This window comes from Anas platyrhynchos, chromosome Z (genome assembly GCF_047663525.1).
Source record: "Anas platyrhynchos isolate ZD024472 breed Pekin duck chromosome Z, IASCAAS_PekinDuck_T2T, whole genome shotgun sequence".
NCBI classification, from domain to species: domain Eukaryota; kingdom Metazoa; phylum Chordata; class Aves; order Anseriformes; family Anatidae; genus Anas; species Anas platyrhynchos.
The window spans coordinates 34,095,886-34,119,565 of record NC_092621.1 but is presented as its reverse complement, the minus strand read 5'-3'; positions in this window follow the sequence as shown (position 1 = coordinate 34,119,565).

Genomic DNA, 23,680 nt, shown 5'->3' with positions numbered 1-23,680 from the left:
TTCTGTTCTGTTTAGCATTAACCTGTTTCATAGGCTACTCTGCTTATCAAAAAGAAGGACTCTGTTCCTAAATATGTATTAACTGTAAATTAGTCACTCAGTGTAAAGATCTATCCCCACTAAAGAAAAATGGTGTAAAAAAATAATGATCTTATGAGATGCCAATTGTTAAATATCTTGTCTCCACTGTGATGTGTTCTATAATTCTGTAACAGTTCTGTGTCTTGATGCAACTATGAAGCTATTGCTTTTGAAGCTAGCTAGTTATGTATGAAAAATAAGAACTTCATCTAAACTGAAATTATTGCTAAAAACTTAGTTACGTAATGAAGTTAGCCAGGAGCCAGCTTCATCTGAAAGGTCTGTGATGGGGCAAAGCTTATCTTGTATACACCTTCACACCAGCAGCAAGATTGACACACAGAGTGCTTGACAAGGAACTCTTAGTTAAAGTTATTTAGAAAACAGTCCACTAGGGAAATATTGTTCTAGGTGCTTGAAAAAGAGACAACCAATTGATGAGTCCAGGGAAAAACTTTGATAGAAATAAAAGTCTCCACAGTAGAGCAGCAGGAAAGGTACAGAGCTACTGTATCAGTAGCTGCAATGAAACTGGCAAAAGAAAAGTTATTTCCAGCCAAAACACAGAGGAAGAATTATTCCAAAACCACAGCTGGAATAGAAAAAAATCATAGATGCTAGACTGGAACAGGACTTTTTCATTACACCAGAGTGAAATTTTGGTCCAGTGGAAAGGAATAAAGAAAACTTTTGTTAATTTAAGGATGGTCTAAGATTTAGCATTAATCCAGCCTGTGGTGTGCTTCAAGAAGCTGCTGTACAGCTCTTACTGCCAAAATAATCTGCTAATCCAGTAGTTTACAACTACTTCAGAAATTAAAACACCTGTCTTGCCGGTAGGCATCATCCCAGCTCAGCCTCATTAGTATGTTATCCCTGTCACTCCTACCCCACATGGCTGCAGCTCTGCAGGGGAAGCACAGCTGTGTTCTCCTCGGTGGAACCTGTTCCATTTCTTCTGCCTGTTTTGTATTTCCTGCATTTCACCCACACTTACTGTATGTCTGTAAGGACTTTCTCTGTCTCTAGCTATCCATACATCTTTTTCTTATTGTCAGACTCCATAAGACTTTGAAGATGTAGTTATATTTGCAAATTTTGTGGTCTTTGACAAAAAACAGTGTTCTTATTTTGAAACAAATTCTGCCCTGAAGCAAAATCTGTTTTCCCACATGTTTGCTCAACACAGAAAAATAGCTTTCGGCACTTTTTCCTCTGACTCCACCTTCCATGCCCTCAACAAAATGGTTCCCTAATTTAAAAAGCATGTTTATTTACCTATGAAAACAGAGTTCAGTTCTGGGGAAATGGGAATTGGATGCTGCTGAGCTTTGTGTTGCATCAATTTATATATATATAATTTTTTATTTTTATTTTTTTAAATAATGAAATGTGAAATGCAGGACAGCATAAGAGAACAGATGAAACTGGAAGACAAAGATTTGTCTTCCAGGAGACCCAGCAATGGCAAGTTCTCTGGGGTATGGAAGACAAAGCATGAGATACAGAACTGTCAGGAACTTCTGGAGAAAGGATGAAAGTATGTAATGCTTCTGTGCTTTTTCTGCTTTCAGAGTGTTTATAGGTAACACCTGGCTGGTTGTACCCCAGATTACCTTCTGTATCTCTACTGTTAGGTAAGCAGGAGAGTTAATGCACCTACACAGAAAAGGACAATAATAATAGCAATAATAGTAATAGTTGAGAATTTTGTTAGTTTGGCTATCTGGTTCCTTAGCATATCTAATGCATTTCATTTTTGATGTCAAATTCCTTTGATTTTAAAAAGAGCAAGTTAGTAATTGGCATGAATCTTTATGGGGTTAATTTGAGCCTACATACCACTTTAAGACCAATGAACAGAGTCCTTTTAGGCACAGAAAGCAAGCTGCAGTCATTTTACATTTTCCACACACAGAGTTTGCAGTCAAAAATATTGTGAATGTTGAAGGTATAGCAACAGCCATTTTGACAAAGTCTGTAAAATCCAGACAGAGGTATCCTGCAGGAACTGGCCTAGATGAAGCCTTGCTCCTCTCACATCAGTAACACAGACTATTAGGTGGATCATGCATTTTCAATTCCAGTTCTTGTATTGCCAGAGCAAGTAAACTCCTGATGCTATACTTTGTGATAAGGCAACTCTAGTATTGCTAGATTTCACATCCAAAATCCCCTCTTATCTGCCTGTCTGGTCCTATACTTAACTGTGAATCTATATTTTACAAACCCACATCTGAACCAGCCCCTGTTTATGACCTCTTTCCATTAACAATAGTCTGTCATCCTCTGCCTGATCCAGTTCCTGCTGTGGCTCATCAGACTGGTTTAAGCTTACTGCTTCAGCCTGGATCTCCCTCTCATTCCTGATCATTGGTTGAGACCTTGTTCTCAGCTGAAACCTCATTCTGGGCCCAAATCATCCTCTTTGGCTGGAGACCCCTTTTGCTGTTAGTCCTTAATCTGTGAGCCATTCTCAGTCATAGTTGCTTTCCTGCTCATTCTCTCTCTCTCTCTCTCTCTGTCCCCCTCTCTCTTGTACCTACTCTCATGTACCCATTTGGTTCTATCCCTCATTCATGGCACAATTTAAAGAAGACCTTAATTTTTAAAATGTTCTCAGATAAGGGAAGTACTATTCCTTCTTCTGAATTCTAGGAAACCATTTTAGGAACTTGAACATATACTTTGGACTCAGCCAGTTGCTGACCAGTCTTATGGAGAATACTGTTAATGAAAGACACATCATACTTATTGAGAAATAATAGTTCATCTGCTTCATGTTTGATCTGATTTAATGCATCAACTCAACCCTCATAAGTGTAGAAATTCATCCTATGACTGTGCTTTGTTGTGCAAATCTGCAGTTTCCCCAGAGAGATCTGATCTCTTTGTAAAGGTGCATTAGATGCATTTATGGATATTTAGGATTCCTGTTTGTGACTCTCTTTATTGCAGTGATTAAACTGGTGTTGGAGTAGATGAATGGAAATCAAACCATCTTGCAGGTGACAGAGTATAAAAGATAACGCACAGTATTTCTTGAGAAAGGAATTTCAGGTGAACCTGTCTGAACACTTCTTAATTTCCACACTTTCTTGCACTCACAGTTTCGCATATTCAATTATTCAAATATATCAGCAAAAATTAGTTCTATAGTTTGCTTACTACAGTACTAGCAGTTACTAATTGAATACCACCATCAAGGAGTAATCTCAACAATTAAGCTTACCAGTGCTTGTTGGTAGACTTACTACTTTTTCACTGGTTTCTTAAGTCTTTGGCTCCCAATTTAGTCAATATTTATAAAGCTTGAGGAGGTTTTCAGGTTTCTATGAGGTACGTGTATAATTTAACATAAAATACCTTTTCATTGTGACCCATTATAAAATAAAGGAGAGGTGATTAAAAAATATTTTATATCTGTTTGCATCAGAAGTTTTACAAGTATGACAAAACATTGTGTCTATTACCTTTAGTAGACTGTAAACTGTTTCTCCTAGCCATTTCAGGAGCTGCTATTGTTGTACAATCCTATGCAAAAGCTGAAAGCTGTAGGACATTTTCCTAAGCATAATCTGTCGTCTTCTCCACTCCCTGTGCATGTGTCTGTAGGCACATACAGTATTTTTGTAAATACAGATACAGACATGTACATGTAAGTATGTATGTATATCTATGTATAGCCTCAAAATGTTGCTTCATTCAATCTTGACACATTTGGGTTACATATATTACCTTGGATAGGAACCATGAAGTCCTAGAGAAGGCAAGTCCATAGAAGAAAGCAGCGAACTTTGATTTCACCTGGATACCACCTGCAAAATTATATTTTGTAGAAAGATCAGCTCTTCTCCTTAACTGATATGTTTTCAAAGATTTTACTCCACTATATGCTCACAGAAGTAGGGTAGCGACTATTGTAATGCAAAGGGCAATTTTAGCCAGGGCTTGGAAACCAATGCAAAATTTTTCACACTGACCTTATAGGACTGGGTGATGTCTTTAATTCAAAATAAAATTTCCCATCTAAATAAGCATGTTAGAACTGTGGCCTTCCAAAAATACCATTACTTCCTATTTATGGTTACAGTTTATACTAATGAAACAGAATTTGCTTTTCATATTGATTTTGATGAAGAATTGCTTGGCAAAATGTTGAAACAACATTTCTGTGTGTTGGAGTTCTGTCACTTAAACAGGAACAAATATTGGTATGTCAGTTATTGTTCATTTTTCTATTTAATATATGTATATTTTTAGAATTATAATAATAATTATAATTATACCCCTGCTTTTTTTTTTTTTTAATAACTCAGTCAGCCATAACTGTGAAATATGATCATTAAAAAAGAACAATACCAATTTCCTTGTCTCTTTCCCAGCAAAGATATTTACCTGCTACCTGATTTTTTCTTTCTTTCTAGATTTAACATCCAAGTGGAAGTGGTTGGGAAATTTTCCACTACGTTTGATCCAGACATGTAGCTGGGCCATTTAGGAGGCAGATATGCCTTAGTAATATTTGAATTTGGAGGAATGGCAATTTCTGTTTTCAAATTCTAAGGTGACTAGAATCAATTGTTAGTTCTTGCTAGTAGCACTTAATTATAGCCAGAATATCTCTGCCTGAATTCTACTTGCTGTAGCACTTGTATTTATGATTTACTGTGCCCTAAACCATGTTACTGGTAGTTTTACATTAATAGCCTGTGGATGGAAGGGTCATAATGTAATTTTGAACTCCACATATAGCAGATGGCTTCCATTTTTAAAAGAAGCTATGAGTGATAATTCAATAGACAATGTTGCAGTGGCTTTGGAGAAAAGGTAGTGGAGGGACCAAGGGAAAAGGGAAAAATTAAGCCAAGCCAGCCTTAGTCCTGAAATCCAAATTGTTTTTGCAACATCTTAAGGTAGAAGGGGCTGATCATGGAATACCTGATCAGATGAAAGAGCAATAGGTAGTCATATGCTAATTGGATTAAGGTCTGATTATAAAACAAAATGACTTGAAGGAAAGATGCCCAAAGTTTCTGGAGCACTGATTCAGGCTCAAGGCAGACAGCAGACTGTATCACCCCGGTTTTTAGCATCTGCATAATTTATGTTTCCCCTAAACGCAAACTATACTGAAGTTCATCGTGGTATCCTGGATGCTGCATCCTGAAATGCAGCAGAGTCATAGTTAATTCTCAGCATGGACATTGTTCTGTCTTCACAAAGCTCGCAGGATGCATTGCTTAATCCTGAACAGGACTTCTGCGATGCTACAGTGGGTAATAGATGTGCCAAAAAACTTGCTTTCTACCTTGTCAGGTTGTATTCAATTCTAAATTAGCCCTGTAGGCTGATCCAGCAAAATTGCTTACATTACAAATTTGTTTAAATATTTATTTACTTGCTATACAGCTGCCAGAATCATCTGCTAGTGCTGCTTATCAACAAATAAAAACCTGTTTGCATGATTGTGATATCTCTTCATGCCAGAAGTGTCAGAGTGTTAGAGAATATCTATTTACATGATAAATATAAAGCTTTAAACAAATTTGTCTGCTGTTGCATTATACACATATTTATTTATTTATTTATTTATTTATTTATTTATTTATTTATTTATTTATTGGGGGGGGAAGATCTTTCTACTTTGTTTTTCTTTTAGACAGATTTTAAAACAACTTTGCATCTTTAGGACTTTCTGTCTTTCACAATAATGTTTTAATCAGATTTACAATTTAGGACATGTGTTACCATGTGCTAAAACTGTAAAATCATGTTTAATATGTGAAGAACTTTCTTGAAAGGCTTAATTTCCATCACAAAGGCACTGAGATGAGTAGTGCTGCTTATAGAGTCATGAGCATTATGTTTTCTCCCAGGCCTGGGTGGGGTGCTAGGTACTAACTTCTTCTATGAAGGATTGTAAATGGGAGACTGTCCTTTCTGGCTCAACAGCTCTAGAAAAGCTGGATCTGGAAATTCAAGCACAAGAATGCAAAAGAAGTATCTTTCTGCTGTTTCCAGTTGGAAGAACAGAGCTGGGGACAGGTCATCAAGAAGGGTTGGTTTATTGAAGAAAATGTAGGTTTCAGTTCAAAGGAAAAGTAGAGATAGAGGAAAAGTGACAGGAAAATGTGGTCTGCTAGTTGGAATTGGATATAACAGAATGGATGAGAGAGGAGAGGCTTTTAAAAATATAGATGAAGACAGGAGCAAAAGTACCCAGATAGGCATATTGTGTACAAGGGATTAGTCAGGTTTAGGAAAAAATGAATAGTCAAGAGAACAGCAAAGATTTATGAGAAGGAGGGAAAGGAAGAGCATTAATATAGAGAGCTTTTAAAAGAGAGAAAGTTTTTATGGTGGTAGGCAGTGGGAGTGAGGAAAAATGCTAGAAATGAGACAGGAAAAAAGGAAGGAAGAAAAAAACATGGTTTATACTGGTTTTCATTTCTCAGTAATTACAGTGGGATGGTACTAATTTGGAGTCCTTTCCATTTAGAATGCAGAATGTCAGTGCAGGATAAATTAAACCTCCGATATCTGAAAATCTTGCAAGTGGTGAGTTAGAAAGTTATAGACATCTTGTGCAACTTCCATGGGGTTTCATTTGCAATACCACACCAATTACACAGATCTTTCTATTCATAAAACACACTTGTGTAAGCATTACCATTCACAAATGACCCATTCTTGGAAGATGACAAAGACTTCATTGTATGGGGCTTTATAAAACAATTATAACAGGTGAAAAACTTCTGCATTCCTTTTTCATTATGTCTTAGGCACTTCTGGGAACAAGAAAGGTACTGAGTTACTTACATATCTAACCAGTGCAATGCAATTTTGAGCCTGACAAGCTAGTTAGTCCTCAGCTAAGCTAAGGGAGAATAATGCCATCATTGTTAAGTCAGAAGGGAAAACTTGCAATTCTATATATGTAGGTAAATATATCGAAAGCGGAGATTGTTTTATGCACCATGAAAACTGCTAGTTTATGCATCCTACCATTTCCAGTCTCATCAAGCTTTACAGAGTGTGAAGATGTATAGATTTCAATATAGGTAATGTATATACAGTTGGACTAGAGCAAGGGACCATGTCCATAACGATCTATCTCCTGCAGATTAATGTCTGGTGCAGGCAGGTATGTCATAAACTATGGCTTAATATGGAGAACCTCTCAATGTTTCTCCCATTTTCACTAATGCATTGGGTGCTCCTGTAAAAGACTCACAATAGATGCAGGGCTGTTGCTTTTAAACGTTCTCTCTGACCCAGATAATGTCATAACGTCTGAAGCAGGCTATGCTCTTTTTAAAAAAGAGCATCTCTAATGTAATGCAAATGCACATTGTGGGGAAATTCCAGCTGGGAAAATGAGGCCTTATATTTCTAAAACCATATACATGTCAATAGCCCATTATTCTCCAGTTTTAAATGTAATTGCAGCCCAGCTTGGAAAGAATTCCTGAAATAATAAAATACACTGAGTAGCAGTTACTGAGTCTTCCAGTTATTTAATGTTCCCCCTCTGCTCTGCAAAAAGAAAGAAAGAAGAAAATTAAAAAAAAAAAAAAAAAAGAAAAAAAGGAAGAGTGAAGAGAAAAAAAGTGGAGGAAAGAATGGAGTGAGGAAGGGAGACAGAAGATAAAAGTGAAAGTCATATCCTTTTCTTTAATGTGTTATTGGAACACTGTGCAAAAAATATGCTGGGCTCCTAAAAGGCATTACAACAGCAGTGCATCTGAAGCTTTTGTATAAATGTATCTCAGTCCAATTTTGTATGACAAACTATTTCCAGGCAATTAAGAATATTTATAATTGTTTTCTTTGGTTGAAACTTTCTTCTATTTCCACATTTCTTTTAAGCTAATGTTTCCTATAAAGCCTGAACAGCCATCATTTTGAAAGAATTCTCTTTTAGTTATGTGAACTGCTGCTTGCAACCATCTTTTTCTGATAAAATTTTACATGTGCATACTACAGCCTTTATCTCCAGTACTGGTACATTTTAAGGTATCATTATTTCATTGTGGAGTTTCCCCTACTACCACCCTGGTCTTTCTTGGGAGAACTCCAAGAAACAACTTCTGTGATTAAAAACAAAGTAGATGAATATGGCAGTGGTGCTGAGCTGCAGTATTTATTTCTTTTCTCTGTTACCCTCCTTGCTTTCCCTTCTTAGTGTAAAACTTCTCAGTGAGTGAAACTAAAATGGTTCAATTGCCTAGTCATATTTCTAGGGTAGAGAACACGCGCATGGAGCTCCTGGAAAGGAAAAAAAAAAAAAAAAAGAGAGAGAGAGAGAGAGAGAGAGAGAGAGAGGAAGGAAGGAAGGAAGGAAGGAAGGAAGGAAGGAAGGAAGGAAGGAAGGAAGGAAGGAAGGAAGGAAGGAAGGAAGGAAGGAAGGAAGGAAGGAAGGAATCTAGTAACTGCTTAAGAAACTGAAGAATTATTATTCAGTAAATCCCATGATAGATCATTCTTCCGAATACTAAAATTAAGATATAAATGTGTGTGTACTGTATATGTCTTGTGAAGATTCAGAAATAGGAATTCAGTTTGTCAATGGAAGCGGCTTTGTGGAAATGGGCAGTTGCAGTAAGAACTGATTATCTTCACAAGTTTTATACAAAGCAAGAGGTAGCTGCTGATACCATTCAGCATGCTTTCCCCCCCCCCCCCCTTTTTTTTTGTATTTTTTTTTTCTCCTTCATTTAAGGGAATCTGGGGTCTTTCTATCTGACTTATGGAGGTGCTATTAATTATTTAAACCTTTCATCTTTCTTTAATTTATGTCATAGTGTAAGCATAAATTCCAGTTTTTATCTGTTTCTCATCAAACTGCATTTCTGTCATTGTTTGTAAGCCTGAGGACAGACAAAACTGTAAAATTAACTGTGCTTCATTTTTTTTTAAAGAAAAAAAATACAGATAAAAACAATCTCCTCAGGACTTAGAGCCTCTGGTAGTTGATTAGTCCCTGCAGTAGGGAAAATTAAATTTTGTGGTTGAGACCCAGCATGCTTGGATGGTTTAATAATGCTGTGGCCACCATCCAATGGCTGACAACCAAGAACTGAGGTACTTTCTGTTCTTTACTCCCTCATGCAACACCTGAAAATCCCGGGGCGAATCAAACAGCAAATTAAAGCAAAAAAAAAAAAAAAAAAAAAAAAAAAAAAAAAAAGAAAAAAAAAACTCACCTACAAAGCATGTATAAGGAACTCATTTTAATGCTTTCAGGCTGAAGTCATTGAAACGAGAGCCCAAAAAACAGTGAAAAAGGTATCTTGGTAAGTTCTTAAAGCACCCTTTTCAATTTGTTGTAACTCCAACTGTGCTTGCTGTTTTAATGTATTTCTGTTTGCTGTGCATGTATCAGCCAGTCAAAGCCAAGTAGCTACTAAAAGCAATCAAGTCACATGAAGCATTTCAAAAAGCTAAATCGGTGATTATGACTAAAGGCACAAATGAAAGCCTGTGGCTTCTCAAAAGTAATTGCATGAGGAATTTCTTCCCAACAGCTAAGTGCAGGCTAGTTCCCAGTGTGCACTCTCTGCTGCATCTTCATTCTTAACTGGCCAGAGTGGTGGTCAGCGTGATGCATACCTCTCCTATGCATCGGGCTGTCCATGGCAATGACTCTGTGGTGGCCATGTCTGCCAAGGGAAAAGTGGCTTTGTTGCCTAGCAAACGAAAAGTCAGCTGTAATGAAATTGGCTCTGTTATTCTGAAGACAATGAGCAAGAAGGGTTCAGCTAAGTGTGAGGTTGGATTTGGATTATACTATGTAAAGAACATTCTCAAAACAGAAATGATATGGAATTGCATTTTTGTGGCCTCTTTAAGTTTTTTTTTTTTTTTTTTCCAACATAGTTTTTAATAAAAATAACACACAGGATATTTGAATGGATGGAAAACAGCCATTTTATACTTCAGTGCTGAGAACATGGTTGATATTTTTCTTCCTAAGGCAAATACCTTAAGATTCACAGTTTTGGCAAGTTACAGATGGAATTTTGCCACTTTTTCTCTCTACTGCCACATTTCCTAGGGAGAAAGGTGACGTTTTCTTTTGGATCAGATATGTTCTCAGAATAATCTTGAAAAAACAGCTGTCATCTTTGTTCTGTTCTGGTTTAGTCTGAGGCCTTAGTCACAAAAAGAGCAATTTCTCTTTTATCATTCCCTGCAATGTAGTATCAGAAAGCTGTGATGCAAGTGTTGACTTAAGAGCTATGCTCTGTTGCACTTTCTTTGTGTTTTGCTTGAAACAGAATGGGTTGGAAGAGAAAAATGAGACCATGTACTTTAGTGATTGTTCTTCAAGTTAGATCTCCAATTATATCCTTTGAAATTGTTTCTTGCCTTTAAATTGAATTTATCAGAAGTGCTTGGGAAAAAAGACCTACACAACTACACACTGTTCAGCTTGTCTATACCATTGCCTTTAACAGCTATGAAACAAGTGGTCAACTTCAGAAAATTTAAGAAAGAGGAGCTTTAAGGATATTATATTTTCATTGAATTTTCTGAAAACTGAGAACAGGATGAGGAAGATGGAATTAAAATCAGAACCCTCAGAAGGATAACAGTCGTAGTTCAGTCCCTTCTCTCTGTATAAAGAAGCTGCCCAATCAACAAGTTTGGTCAAATCAGAGGCAACTATCTATTTGATGTGGCATGTGATAAGTCTGCCTTTTTTGCAAACTGCAAAAAGACACAGGACAGATCAGAGAAAAACATGTATTTAGAACATCAAACTAAGCTAGAGATACTGACAAATTTTAATCTGTAAATTCAAAACATGGAAGTGAGCTGGATTTTCACAAACATATTCTGTGAAGGCACTTCCACACTGAACAGTTGGACAAACCTGCATTAGTAAGCAACTGAAACCTGAACTCAGATTTTATATTCCCAAACCTTTCTGCTTCATATCTTTACGTAGAAAAGATATACATGGGCTGGTGCTCAGCAGGTCCCTTGGTTTAAAATGTTTAGAACCCCATTCTGGAGATGAACTTTGCAGTTTAATGCTATTTATTATTTACTTAGATTTAAGTGTGTTTAGCTCACTCCTTCTTTATGGCCAGCCCTTTGCTCCAGCACATATCCTCACGATTGCCTTTTTAGATAAGGAAATAATACCATTTTACACATTCTCAAGAATACAGGTGCTCAAGGATACACCGTAGTTGATGTTCTCAAGGTCATACAAGACATACAAAACATGTTAAAATGTCTGCACTGATTGCAAACCAACAGCTTAATCTGATGTGCCAGTTTTATTCTTGTGATGACTTTTGCCCCTTAGGAGTCTGGAAGAGTGATTCGAAACAAAGGACTCCCACAGGACAGCAGAAGAAATCAGCTCCCAGGGATTTCCTCCCCATGTGCATCTGGACCAAAATACAGTGTTGGAAAACCACATAATCTTTTGTTTGTTTGTTTGTTTGTTTTCCTCATGCTAGAGTGGAGGTTTTGAGTGGAGGGGGCTTTGTCTATTTGTTTATTTTTTTTCTCTTTGTTGAAATCTCTGTTGATTTCATTGCTGGTTTCTATAAGCAAACAGCAAGTTTTCAATATTCTGTTCTGACATGTTTGTCCAGTTTAGATAATGTTCTTATATTTTACCTAGCCTTCTTTTCCTTGCCTATTTTTTAGCCGCACGGCAGTCCTGATTTTTCTGCCACTCAGAATGGCTGCTGTTCTACCTATTCTCAAGGGCATTTGCTAGTGCACTCATTCCTCGAACTCTCAGACCTATTGGCAATACTGTTTTCACAAGGGTGATTTGCATTCAGTCTTGAGTGAAGTCCAGTACGTGCCCACAACTTAAAATGTGCTTGTTATGAATGAAGTATATGCAGAACCTCTTAAGGATTCACGCAACATAATTAGAGATACACCCTGGTTCATCTAAGTGTTATCCAAGGGCTAAATATCTGAAGCTTTAATTGAAAAAGCTCATTAACTTTAAATACTGCAAAAGTTGTTGAAAAAATCTCAGTGGAAATAGAAGATTCTCCATGAAGACCAAAAATAAAAACATTTGAGTCTGAAGTAATTAATCATAAAGTTGACTTGCATATTTGTGCTACTTTTGAAGTAAATCCGAGTACTTAATTAAAAAAAAAAAAAAAAAAGGGCAAAAGAAAGAAAGGAAACTTGTGCATGCATGCTAACTAAATTCTGCTATTTTGTTGTATTTTCAGTGGATCTCAGGTGCTTATAGAAGCCCAAAATAAAACCACCACTTGATGTAACAGCATAATAGACAGGTCTACAGTTAAGTTGAAAAAACCTGCTGATTGTGTGTTACACTTGTCCATAAAATACTATACCAATAACCCTTCTTATTGCAGATCATGCTGGCAGATAAGCAGCCATCACACATTCAGACTATGCATATATGACATTTATAATCACAGTCAATAGAATTTAGTACTAAACAACCCAACCCTTAGTATAAGAAGTATCCTAGTGTGCAATGAAGCAACCAGAGAAGTCTTGTAGGTCATAGTTTGTAATGACAGTCCACACAAAACAGAAGTGAGAGGAGAATACCAGTCAAGTGTGGGATATTAGTGAACTGGTGTAATCTTTGCATGTGCTACAGAATGACCAAGATTACATGACACTGCCAGTTGAGTGAAAGAACAGACTGGCTGCTGCAGAAGAATTTGGTGTGATGCTGATATGATAAATCCATTAACATGTAGTTCTGTGTGTTACAAGTGGAATACAAGTGGAAAAACAACTTTCACAATTTCTTTAATGATCTGTTTTTTTCCCTGGCTTATGATCTAAAGCAGAAATGAAAATCAACTGGTGCTTTTAGTTTTTGTGATATGACAATGGCATCATAGCAGATTCAAAGGCCCAGCTCTATTTTGTTATTCAGAGGCACACGAATTATTCTGGGAGCACAGGCCATGAAAATTAAGGAATGAATCTTAGGAAATATTGAGAAAGAGTAAATGTGTATTACAGTGTCAGACTAATCGGATGGGAAATTCACAAGAACATTGAAAGGCATCCTTAATATCTGAAGAATATTCTTCTACCAATCTTTGTGCATCAAAACCCAAACCAAGCTCCCTTCCACCTCCTTTCTGAATGAATCATCTATTAGAAATATATTTCTGAGATAGATACACATAGTAGTTCACTGTAATACACAGTACATATATTAATAGGTAAAAAAGAAAGTAAAGATAATTGTTTTCAGGAGCTTCAGCTTTATTAACACAGAGGTGTAGTGAAATCATAGGAAGAAATAGTACTAGAACAGAGCCTTTAATTTGCTGATTTTTACATAGTATTACAACTCCAGGAGAAAAATTAATTGACCTCTTTTGATTTATGCTAAAAGTTTAGACTCCCTGATGAAAAGAGAAAGCTGAAAGCATGACTTAAAGAAATACAAGTCTTTATACAGACCAATAAAAATATAAATGTGCAAAATATGTATTATCAACACATATAAACTGCTATAAAAATGTTATTTTATCTTCAGGTAATGAAGCCATTCTCAGCAGTTTTAGTAATGAGAAAATTAACAGATTTTAAGACAGAAAAATCTACCAGATTTTAGTAGATACTTTAGCATTTATTATATACCTAACAGACATTGAGTGGTTAGTAGGTATTTTAAGAACATGTTACTGATGCGGTGTTTAAACCTGCCACATGTAAACCAAGGTCAACATTTGTAATTGTAGATGCTTACAGTTAGCCACTAAGAATTGTTCTGAGGGTTTTGAGAATTCATATACTTCATCACAACTTTTAAATGTTTATAGCATCTTACATCATGCTGTTTACTCAACTGCCCAACAACTAAATTATTGCCCAACAATAGGATCTGAAATGAAAACAACAATAAAGCAACAAAGACACAAAGGTGTTTTTTAGTTTGTTTTTATTTTTGTTTGTTTGGTTGGTTGTGTTTTTTTTTTTTTTTGGCAATGATCAGGGAAGATTGAAACCAGTCCTAGAAAATATTCGAAGGCAAATGCAGGTATTTTCTGTTGGTTTTGGTGAAGTCTCTGGTTATATCTAATCTTCTTACACCCAGTTACTTGGTTGGAATGTGATGAGAAAAGCAAACATAAAGTCTATTAAGCAACTAATAAATTTGTTTTATATCTTTCTCTTATTGGGAAAGAAATCAAATATTTTAAAATCTGGCATCTTTGTATTTTAGTTAATATTATACTCTTTCCTGTTTAGGAATATATAGGAAAAATATTTTAAGTATCAAAAATATGTTGGACTGCATTATTGACTCTCATCTCCCTTTAAAGTGGGTTTCATTCTCTCTTCTCTTGAGAAATGGGTGTTTTATTGCTGTTGTTGTTGTTTTTTCCCCACTGTTTCTGCTTGTAAGATGAAAGTCCTCTGACTGGGAACAGAGACTACACACATCATCATTTGCACAGTCTGAATACTGGATTCAAGAACAAATTTTTGCTGAAATGCTGTCCTTAAGCATTTATCATGAGAGCTGGTAGACCAAAACACTTCATGAATATATTTGGAAAGGTTACAATTAAGAAACTCAATTCTACTATCATGCTCAATTTGCAAACATTTTAAGAGGAAAAAGCCCCAAGTATAATGACTACTTTGATTCAAGACTGTTTTTATTCACATCTAGTCAAATGGATACAGTACTTGCCTTGAGGATGGAAAGTTACTTATATGTAGAGTTCCCTGAAGATATTACTTTCAGGTAAACATTCAGCCCTCTTCCCCCTTGAAGGATGTTTTATTTCTTTTTCAGTTAAGGCTCATGTTGCAAAGGAACTGGGTGTGATATTTACATGCCTCAAGGTAAATGTAATAATACACACCTAAACAGTTTTGCTGAAAGGTAAAAGCCTTACCTAATCAAGCCAGAAATCACACCCCCTGCACCATATGCTAAACAAATTTAAAACACAGAAAATGCCCAGAAAGATTGCTGGTTTTGGAAGAGCGTCCCCACAGACAAAAATAATAATAATAATAATAATAATAAAAAGAACAGTTAGCAATTAACACTGAGAATTATGACCTCTTTTGGACAAATCTTAAAATCCCCAAATGCTTGAAGTATTGCACAAGAAGTATTGCTCTGTATGTGCAATACTTTTCTTTTTTTTTTTTTTTTTTTTTTTCATTTTTTTCTGTTTTCTAAAAATGGTTTATAAGGTTTAATGCACATGCTTCAAACAGTAAAGTACTTCCTGAATCCTAAAAATATCCCCTGGATACAGTGTTGAATAGTACAAATCCAAAAAGAATATTTTTTTCTTAATTTTATCTTTAGCTTTTAGAAAATGCAAACAGATCAACAATGTAATTGAGTGATGATTGTCTACAATATAATTGATGCTCTGAACTTTGTGGAAGTTTTATACTGGCAAGACTGTCACTTGCTACAGTTTGCACTGATGATAGGTTTAAATGATACTTCTGGTTGTCCTGGTATGTCATGCTGGCATTGCTAAAACTTGTACTGAGTTCCAAGCAGCGTGACTTGCTACAGTGAGTAAATGACACGATGGAAAGGAAGGTATCTAGGGACAAAAATAAATTAGAAATATTTATTGAACTAACAAGTAATTTTGCTGTGAGTTCATTCTACAATGACTGTTGAACAGCAACCTGTTTCAGGTTAGGTGTCCAGTCCAAGCACTGTTGAGGAAATGGGATAGAAATGTTGCACAGCATCTTGTGGGGTATTGTTACTACAAAGCCTTTGGCTTTCCATACCCCAGGTTTTTTTTGTTGTTGTTTTTTTGTTTTGTTTTGTTTTGGTTTGTGTTTTTTTTTTGTTTTTTTTTTTTGTTTGTTTTTTTGTTTTTGTTTGTTTGTTTGTTTGTTTGTTCTCTAGAAGTGAGTTAATGTAATACAGGTATTCGAAGTGCACAGAAGTTAACTGTCCAAAGCAAGCACAATTGTTAGTCAGAGAGGCTTATAAGGATAACAGGAACATCCTAAACAGTGCTTCTCAGTCCAAATCCTTCTCAATATAGAATTTGCTCTGACAAGCAATATGATGAACTATGATGAAATATGATGAAAGCAGTTGCTCTCCCATTTTTAAATGAAATCTATTCACTGTTTGAAATCAGATGCATCTGCACATTTCTCACTGAACAGAGGGTAAGGTTTTATTATTTAATGTGCATGTGCATGTCATTTCGTCAATGACGAAAGAGTAATTTTTTAAAATAGTCTCTATAAAAATAAATCATAAGTAGTTTTTTTCTGATATATTTAATTCCTTTATGTGTATCAAATAAAGATCTTCAACCTACTTAACAATTCTATTGATAATACATGAATCATAAAAGAAATGAATTTACCGTTCCCTAGCTGTATCAGTTCCTATAAATAATGACAACAAGAATTCATGTTGAAAAATAAAACAACACAAACAACAAACAAACAAAAAAAGATCATATGTAAGTCAGTACAAACATGATGGAGTTTTATTGCATACACACCATTTTTACAATCATTCTTCTGAAAAAGAACACAATTTAGGTGTAATTCATGGGGCAAAAATGTAAGATAAACCATGTAATAAATGAAACAGAAAAAGACAATTGGCAACCTTCTTGTTAATGTCATTTGGAACTATATCACTGAACCTAATTCTCTTCTGGTATAGATATACAATAGGAGCTGCTTCAGTGTCTGTAAAGATAGATGATGGCCATCATATTGCAGAAAGTGATAACAAAAACTAGGTGATGGTGAAATGAACACATGGTTTTAAACTTTCTTCTTCAAATGTCATCTCTTCAAAATAATTCCTATTTTTCTGTTGTGGTTTAACCCAGCCGGCAGCTAAACACCACACAGCTGTTTGCTCACCCTCCCACATCCCACTCTGAGATGGGGTGGCGGAGAGAGATGGGAAAATGAAGCCTGTGAGCTGAGATACAGACAGTTTATTAAGACAGGAAAATAATAACAATAATAATAATAACAATAATTATGATAATAGTACTACTAATAATAATGTGTACAAAACAAGTGATGCACAATGCAATTGCTCTCCACCTGCTGACCGATGCCCAGCCTAACCCCAAGCAGTCTGGCCCTCCTCCCTCAGCTAGCCACCCCTATCTATTGTTTAGCATGATGTCAGATGGTATGGAATACCCCTTTGGCTCGTTTGGGTCAGCTGTCCTGGGTCTGTCCCCTCCCAGCTCTTGCTGCACCCCCAGCCTGCCCATTGGCAGGACAGAGTGAGAAGCTGAGACGTCCTTGGCTTGGTGTAAGCACTGCTCTGCAACAATTAAAACATCGGGGTGTTATCAGCACTCTTCTCACCCTAAGCCAAAACATAGCATTCTGCCAGCTACTAGGAAGAAAATTAACTCTGTTCTAACTGAAACCAGGACATTTTCTCATTTGTCTGCAGCAGGAGGGACGCTACCTCTAGCAAGTATCAGAAGAAAGAAGTAGAAGGAAAGTACATAATATTAATGCTGGGAAGAAGTGCTGTTAATCAGATGTGTGAAGCAAATGGCCTTTGAAGCAGAAAAACACAGAGGCTAATTAGTTCATGCTGTGTTGTTGGGAAAGGTAGCTGAGAATATTAGGTGTCATACTATTGCTGTTAATACTGTTTTGATTGTGAATAAATGTAAACTCCGTATGTACCCACGGTTGAACACAGGACCAAAACTGTCTCCAGCAGAGGTAGCAGAGGTATTTCCTTCACCCTGCCCTACAGTAGCTTAAAAAGATATTGTGACTATTTCTTTAGAGGGTGGCTTTCATTTCTTCAGATCAAACATGAACAACTGCTGGAGATCCTAAATGTTGACTTCCTCATGTCCTTTAACTTTTGATAGGGTCATTTCTTTTACATAGGAAAAATAAGTGTCTGGCAGAAGATAAAGAAAGCAAACATGCTTTTCATGATTAGTAGCTGTGACTTTCAACAAGGAAAGAGAGAAAAAGTCATATCCCTGAGATAATACTGGTCTGCTCTTTTAGGATCCTGGAAATATTTCTAAGTTTCTACTGGTATAACAAGTTAAATTGCCATAACTGTGTATCCATCTATATCCAGTATTCTTTTCATAGCCATTGATTTGGTATGTAGCCCTTCTTAAGTCAGATCAGGGCTATGTACTGCTTTCTAGAATCATAGAATCCTAAAATATCCTGAGTTGGAAGGGACCCATAAGGATCATTGAGTCCAGCTTCTGGGAGTTAATGTCATTATCCTCATTTCATACAGTTTCATCTATACACTTGCCACTGTACATACTGGCATTGTGAGTGTTGATTAAAGTCTGTAAAGTATACTAAAAATGCCAAATATTATTCAGTGGATGTGTAAGAGGATGATAGATGTTACAATGTAAAATAGGATCATTGCTAAGATGAAACACAGCTAGAAACAACAGTTATAACCCAGATTGGAGGATCTTCCAGCTGCTGACATCACAGAGAGAAAGATTAAACCACTTACAGGACGTCTGAGAATTCTAAATGGGTTTCAAGAAACCATTCACAGCCTTTACCCACCTCACAATACTGGTGCTTATTCCTACTGATTCATAGATGGGACTTCTGATCATTCAGGATATTATGAAATCATGAAAAAAAAAAAAAGACAAAAATATTGAAAGTGAATATTTATTTTACAGAAGTACATCTCTGTACTTCTTGATCAAAATTCTCTGTACCCTTGATCAAAATATGTTTGTAATTACTAGATATAATGGATGCATATTTGGAGGTAACTGATCTGATTTAGAAAAAAAACAAAAAAGTCACAAATCTCATGTGTTTTGTCCCTAACTCCTCTGAAACAGCATTACGAGTGTACACTGGAAGTAGTTGCAAGACCGTTCTGGTGGTCTGATTCAGATTTCATAACAGTTATAAATCAGAAGTTATTCTGAGGACACTAATAGCTGAATAGTTTTCACAAGCTTGTTTTGTTCCTTTTGCATTAACACTTAATAAATTGAATTGTGAGAAAAAGCATCTATTTATTTTTAATTCTTACTTAATTTTAGGTTAATAACCTTTGCTGAATAATGTTGTTATCTAATTGGAAATATATGGGGTTCCATTATGGTTTTTCAGGGTATAAGGAAATGAACAAAAGGGGGTGAGGGAGGGGGGGAGGGAAACAGAAGGGGGAACATGTTCAGACAGCTCTAGCAATGGAATTCTGTCAGTCAGACATAATGAGGATTTAAGTGTTTGTTTGTTTGTTTGTTTTAAAGAAAACTTCATTCTGAGTTCTAGTTCTTTCAATGTCAGAAGACAAATTTGCATCATACAAAGGCTGAGAAAATGGACAAAATCTCACCCTAGTGAAGAGTAAGAAGTATATTTTCCATATCACTGATTGTACAGGGATGGTACTACTTCTGTATTTCACCTCTGTTTATTCCAGGATTCTGTATTTCACCTCTGATTATTCCAGGATTGGAAGCAGTCAGTTCCTACAAGCTTGGCAGCTGCAAGATCCAGATGTGCAGCCCCTGGAATTAATTTCTCTGGCAGTGGCAACTGGCTATCAATTTCCCTTTTCTGTTTTTCTCGGCTGATTTGATGTGATAGTGCTGTGTATCACATCAACACTATACATGTTCATGGTATATTCTTGTAATGACAAGGAGCTGAGTCACTATGGCATGCTTTTGATGTGGGAGAGGAACAAATTGGACACAGAGACCCTGATTCTCATGTCAATATTGCTTTACCTTGACCTGGATGGATTTAGCCTTGATTTATATGGACTGAACAGAGTAAAGTTTAAAATGCATGGTAATCCTACACCAGCGATGTAGAAAATTTATCCATCTCTTCTGTTAAGTAGTGCAGAATGCTCCCATCAATGTTAAGAAGAGTTAACGTGGATGGTAACTAGAACTGAGAGTGAGATTCTTATTTACTTGGCATGGAAAAGTTTACTATCAGACTGCAAACCAGAGTTAACTTAATTAAAATAACACTGGAAAGGAAAGAGTTGATTCAATCATCCTAGGGAATATGGATGGGAATGAATGAAATGCCTGTGTAAAAACAGAGGTATCACTCATACAGAGTGTGTGTATATCAGTCTAAAAATTCTATCTTGGTACACCAACCTTGGCGGGGGGGGGGGGGGGGGGGGGGGGGGGGGGGGGGAGGGAAGGCGCTTTTAAACTGATTTCTGTCCAGAACAACGACTGAATTAGAAGTAACATGGATAGCAGAGCCTGAGAGTATGGTGCACCTTGCTTACTACTTTGTGGAACTAGGCACTGACTAGTCCAGATAATCTAACCATTGATAACCCAAAGCTGACTGCACATGTATTTATCGTGTAGTCTTTTGTTCAGGCTTATTCCCGTTCTTGGACTGTGATCAGCACAACCGTATGTAGAACAAGAATGAATTGGACCTAATTCTCCTGGGTTTTCTAATTAAAATCAAGCTTTAACTGAAATTTATTAGGGAAAGATAAAATCTCACCAGTCATTTTCTGCTAATGGCAGAGGATGCTGTGAGTTTCTGGGATCTTCAGTAACTGTTCTTATGACATACGCAATTTAATTAGCAGGATTGCTGTCTGCAGTTGAAATCAGAGCATGTACTAGTCATCTCTGTCCCAAGTGCATCATCTAAAAAGGGAACTGAAAGGGGAAAAATACAAGCATGGGTTTTGTTTGTAAATATATGCTCTTAGATTTAATTGGAATATTTGGCATCTATTATTCTGGTGGTCAGTTTTTGATTCTTAGGGAAGTATTTTATCCGTGTATATTTTTGATTATCTAAAAGAAAATTATTTTCCTTTCTCCTCTGCATGTGGTAAGTGTTTCACTCTGATGTCTGACAGTGACTCTGATGTCCCAAATGCATAGAAATATGTGGTCAGAACACAGCTACCTACACAAAACCAAACCCCCATTTTTTTTTTGTCAGCCTCTTGTAAAAAGTAAAAATTAAAAAAGAACACCAATGTAAGTCTTGATGTACAGACTCCACAATTTTTTTCACATCCTGTAACACAGATGAGAGAGGAGATGCCACTAGCTTTGGATACAAAGGCATGAAATAAGCTCCCTGGCGTCTAACTGAGTTTATTGGGAAATTCTTGAATGAATGAATTCTGAACCAACCTAAGGCAGTGTTTTGTACCAAAAATAAGCCTGACTGTTCTGCTGGTACTTATGTTATGTTCCTTATTTCCCTATTTTATAAGGACAGCATAGATATATTATAGATATAGTACATACAGTGTAGACAATATATATTCTACTGCATGTACAGAAGAAAAGTTGTCATTTTCAGTGCTGTATTACTGCACTTCTAAGGAAAGGCAGTTCTCCTTACATACAAATGGATTTCCCACTCCATTCACCAGCTCCAAGCTTCCAAGCTTAGAACTCATGCCCTGGCAGACCTGGGGATAATTAGAGTAACAGAGAGCAGAATTACAGCTAGATGCCTTCATCAGCCTACTCTTAAAGGCCAACGGATAGCAAATTATACTATTCATTTTGTGTGTGTGCAGAGTTCTGTGAGTTTAATTCTCTGTTTGTTTGTTGTTGTTGTTGTTGTTTTTTCTTTGTTTGCTTGTTTGTTGTTTTTTTTTTTGTTTGTTTTTGTTTGTTTGTTTGTTTTGTTTTTAATTACTCTTTTTGCCTGCAAAACTTCTATATCTGGAACAAAACGGATCCCACTAGTCTGATTCTTTCACTATGAACAGTATTATAATCTAAATGGATGGGGAGAAAGGCATGTTAGTAATAAGGGAAGGAAATATAGCGCCCCTTCCCCAGCCGTTCAAAAGCTGCTCATAGGGAGCGCAAGTGACCAGGAGCATGGTGAACAGGATGGGCAAACAGGGCATGGCGCGTCAGAAGAGAGTGGCGTGGCAGTTAGCGCAGCAGTTCGCGCAAGCAGGGTGAGCAGGAAGGGCAGAGCATTCCCCCCTGCCCATATAAACACCTCCTGTAATGACAGCCTCCCCTTAGCTAGGCTGCAATGGTCTCCACCAGGCATGGTGCTCTTTCCAGGAAGACAGTACACACCCAGACCAACTGCCCATCCAAAAATGCAGCAGTTCAGGTCACTGGATGTGGGGAGTGTCTGAGCCCGTTGATGCCACCGGCAGGAGGCAGAGAAACTGTGTGCGTGAGGTGCGAGCAGGTGGATGACCTGATCCGCATGGTGGCAGAACTCAAGGAGGAGGTGGAGAGGTTGAGGGCTATCAGGGAGTGCGAGCGGGAGATAGACTGGTGGAGCAACTCCCTGTGCAGCCTGAAGGGCAGGCACCAGGGTGAGACACCCCAAATGGGGGTGGACCCCTTGCCCTGTTGCCATCGGGCAGAGGGAAAGGACCTGGGAGTTGAGGAAGAATGGAAACAGGTCCCTGCTCAACATCGCAGGCGATGCCCTCCCCTTCCGGCCCCACCTTCCCAGGTGGAAGATAGCTTCCTGACGCAGCTGGTTAGCGAGCCTACCAGGGGTGGTGCCCCGCTAGACCTTCTCTTCACAAACAGAGAAGGACTGGTGGGAGATGTGGTGGTCGGAAACTGTCTTGGGCAGAGTGACCACGAAATGATGGAGTTCTCTATTCTTGGTGAGGCCAGGAAGGGGACCAGTAAAACCACTGTATTGGACTTCTGGAGGGCCGACTTTGAGCTGCTCAGGACACTGGTTGGTAGAGTCCCTTGGGAGGTGGTTCTGAAGGGCAGAGGGGTCCAGGAAGGCTGGGCGCTCTTCAAGAAGGAAATCCTAATGGCACAGGAGCGGTCCGTCCCTACGTGCCCAAAGATGAGCCGGCATGGAAGAAGACTGGCCTGGCTCAACAGAAAGTTGCCTCTTGAGCTTAGGAGAAAAAAGAGGGTTTATAATCTTTGGAAAAAAGGGCGGGCCACTCAGGAGGACTATAAGGATGTTGCGAGGCTGTGCAGGGACAAAATTAGAAATGCCTAAGCTCATCTGGAGCTCAATCTGGCAACTGGCGTGAAAGACAACAAAAAATCTTTTTACAAATACATCAACGCAAAACGAAGGACTAAAGAGAATCTCCATCCTTTACTGGATGCAGGGGGAAACCTTGTTGCAAAAGATGAGGAAAAGGCTGAGGTGCTTAATGCCTTTTTTGCCTCAGTCTATAGCGGCAATACCGGTTGTTCTCTGGATACCCAGTACCCTGAGCTGGTGGAAGGGGATGGGGAGCAGGATGTGGCCCTCACTATCCATGGTTGGTGACCTGCTTTGGCACTTGGATGAGCGCAAGTTGATGGGGCCAGATGGGATCCACCCAAGGGTACTGAGAGAACTGGCAGAGGAGCTGGCCAAGCCCCTATCCATCATTTATCAGCAGTCCTGGCTATCGGGGGAGGTCCCAGTTGACTGGCGGCTAGCAAATGTGACGCCCATCTACAAGAAGGGTCAGAGGGCAGACCCGGGGAACTATATGCCTGTCAGTTTGACCTCAGTGCCAGGGAAGCTCATGCAGCAGATTATCTTGAGTGTCGTCACGTGGCACTTACAGGACAAGCAGGCGATCAGGCCCAGTCAGCATGGGTTTATGAAAGGCAGGTCCTGCATGACGAAC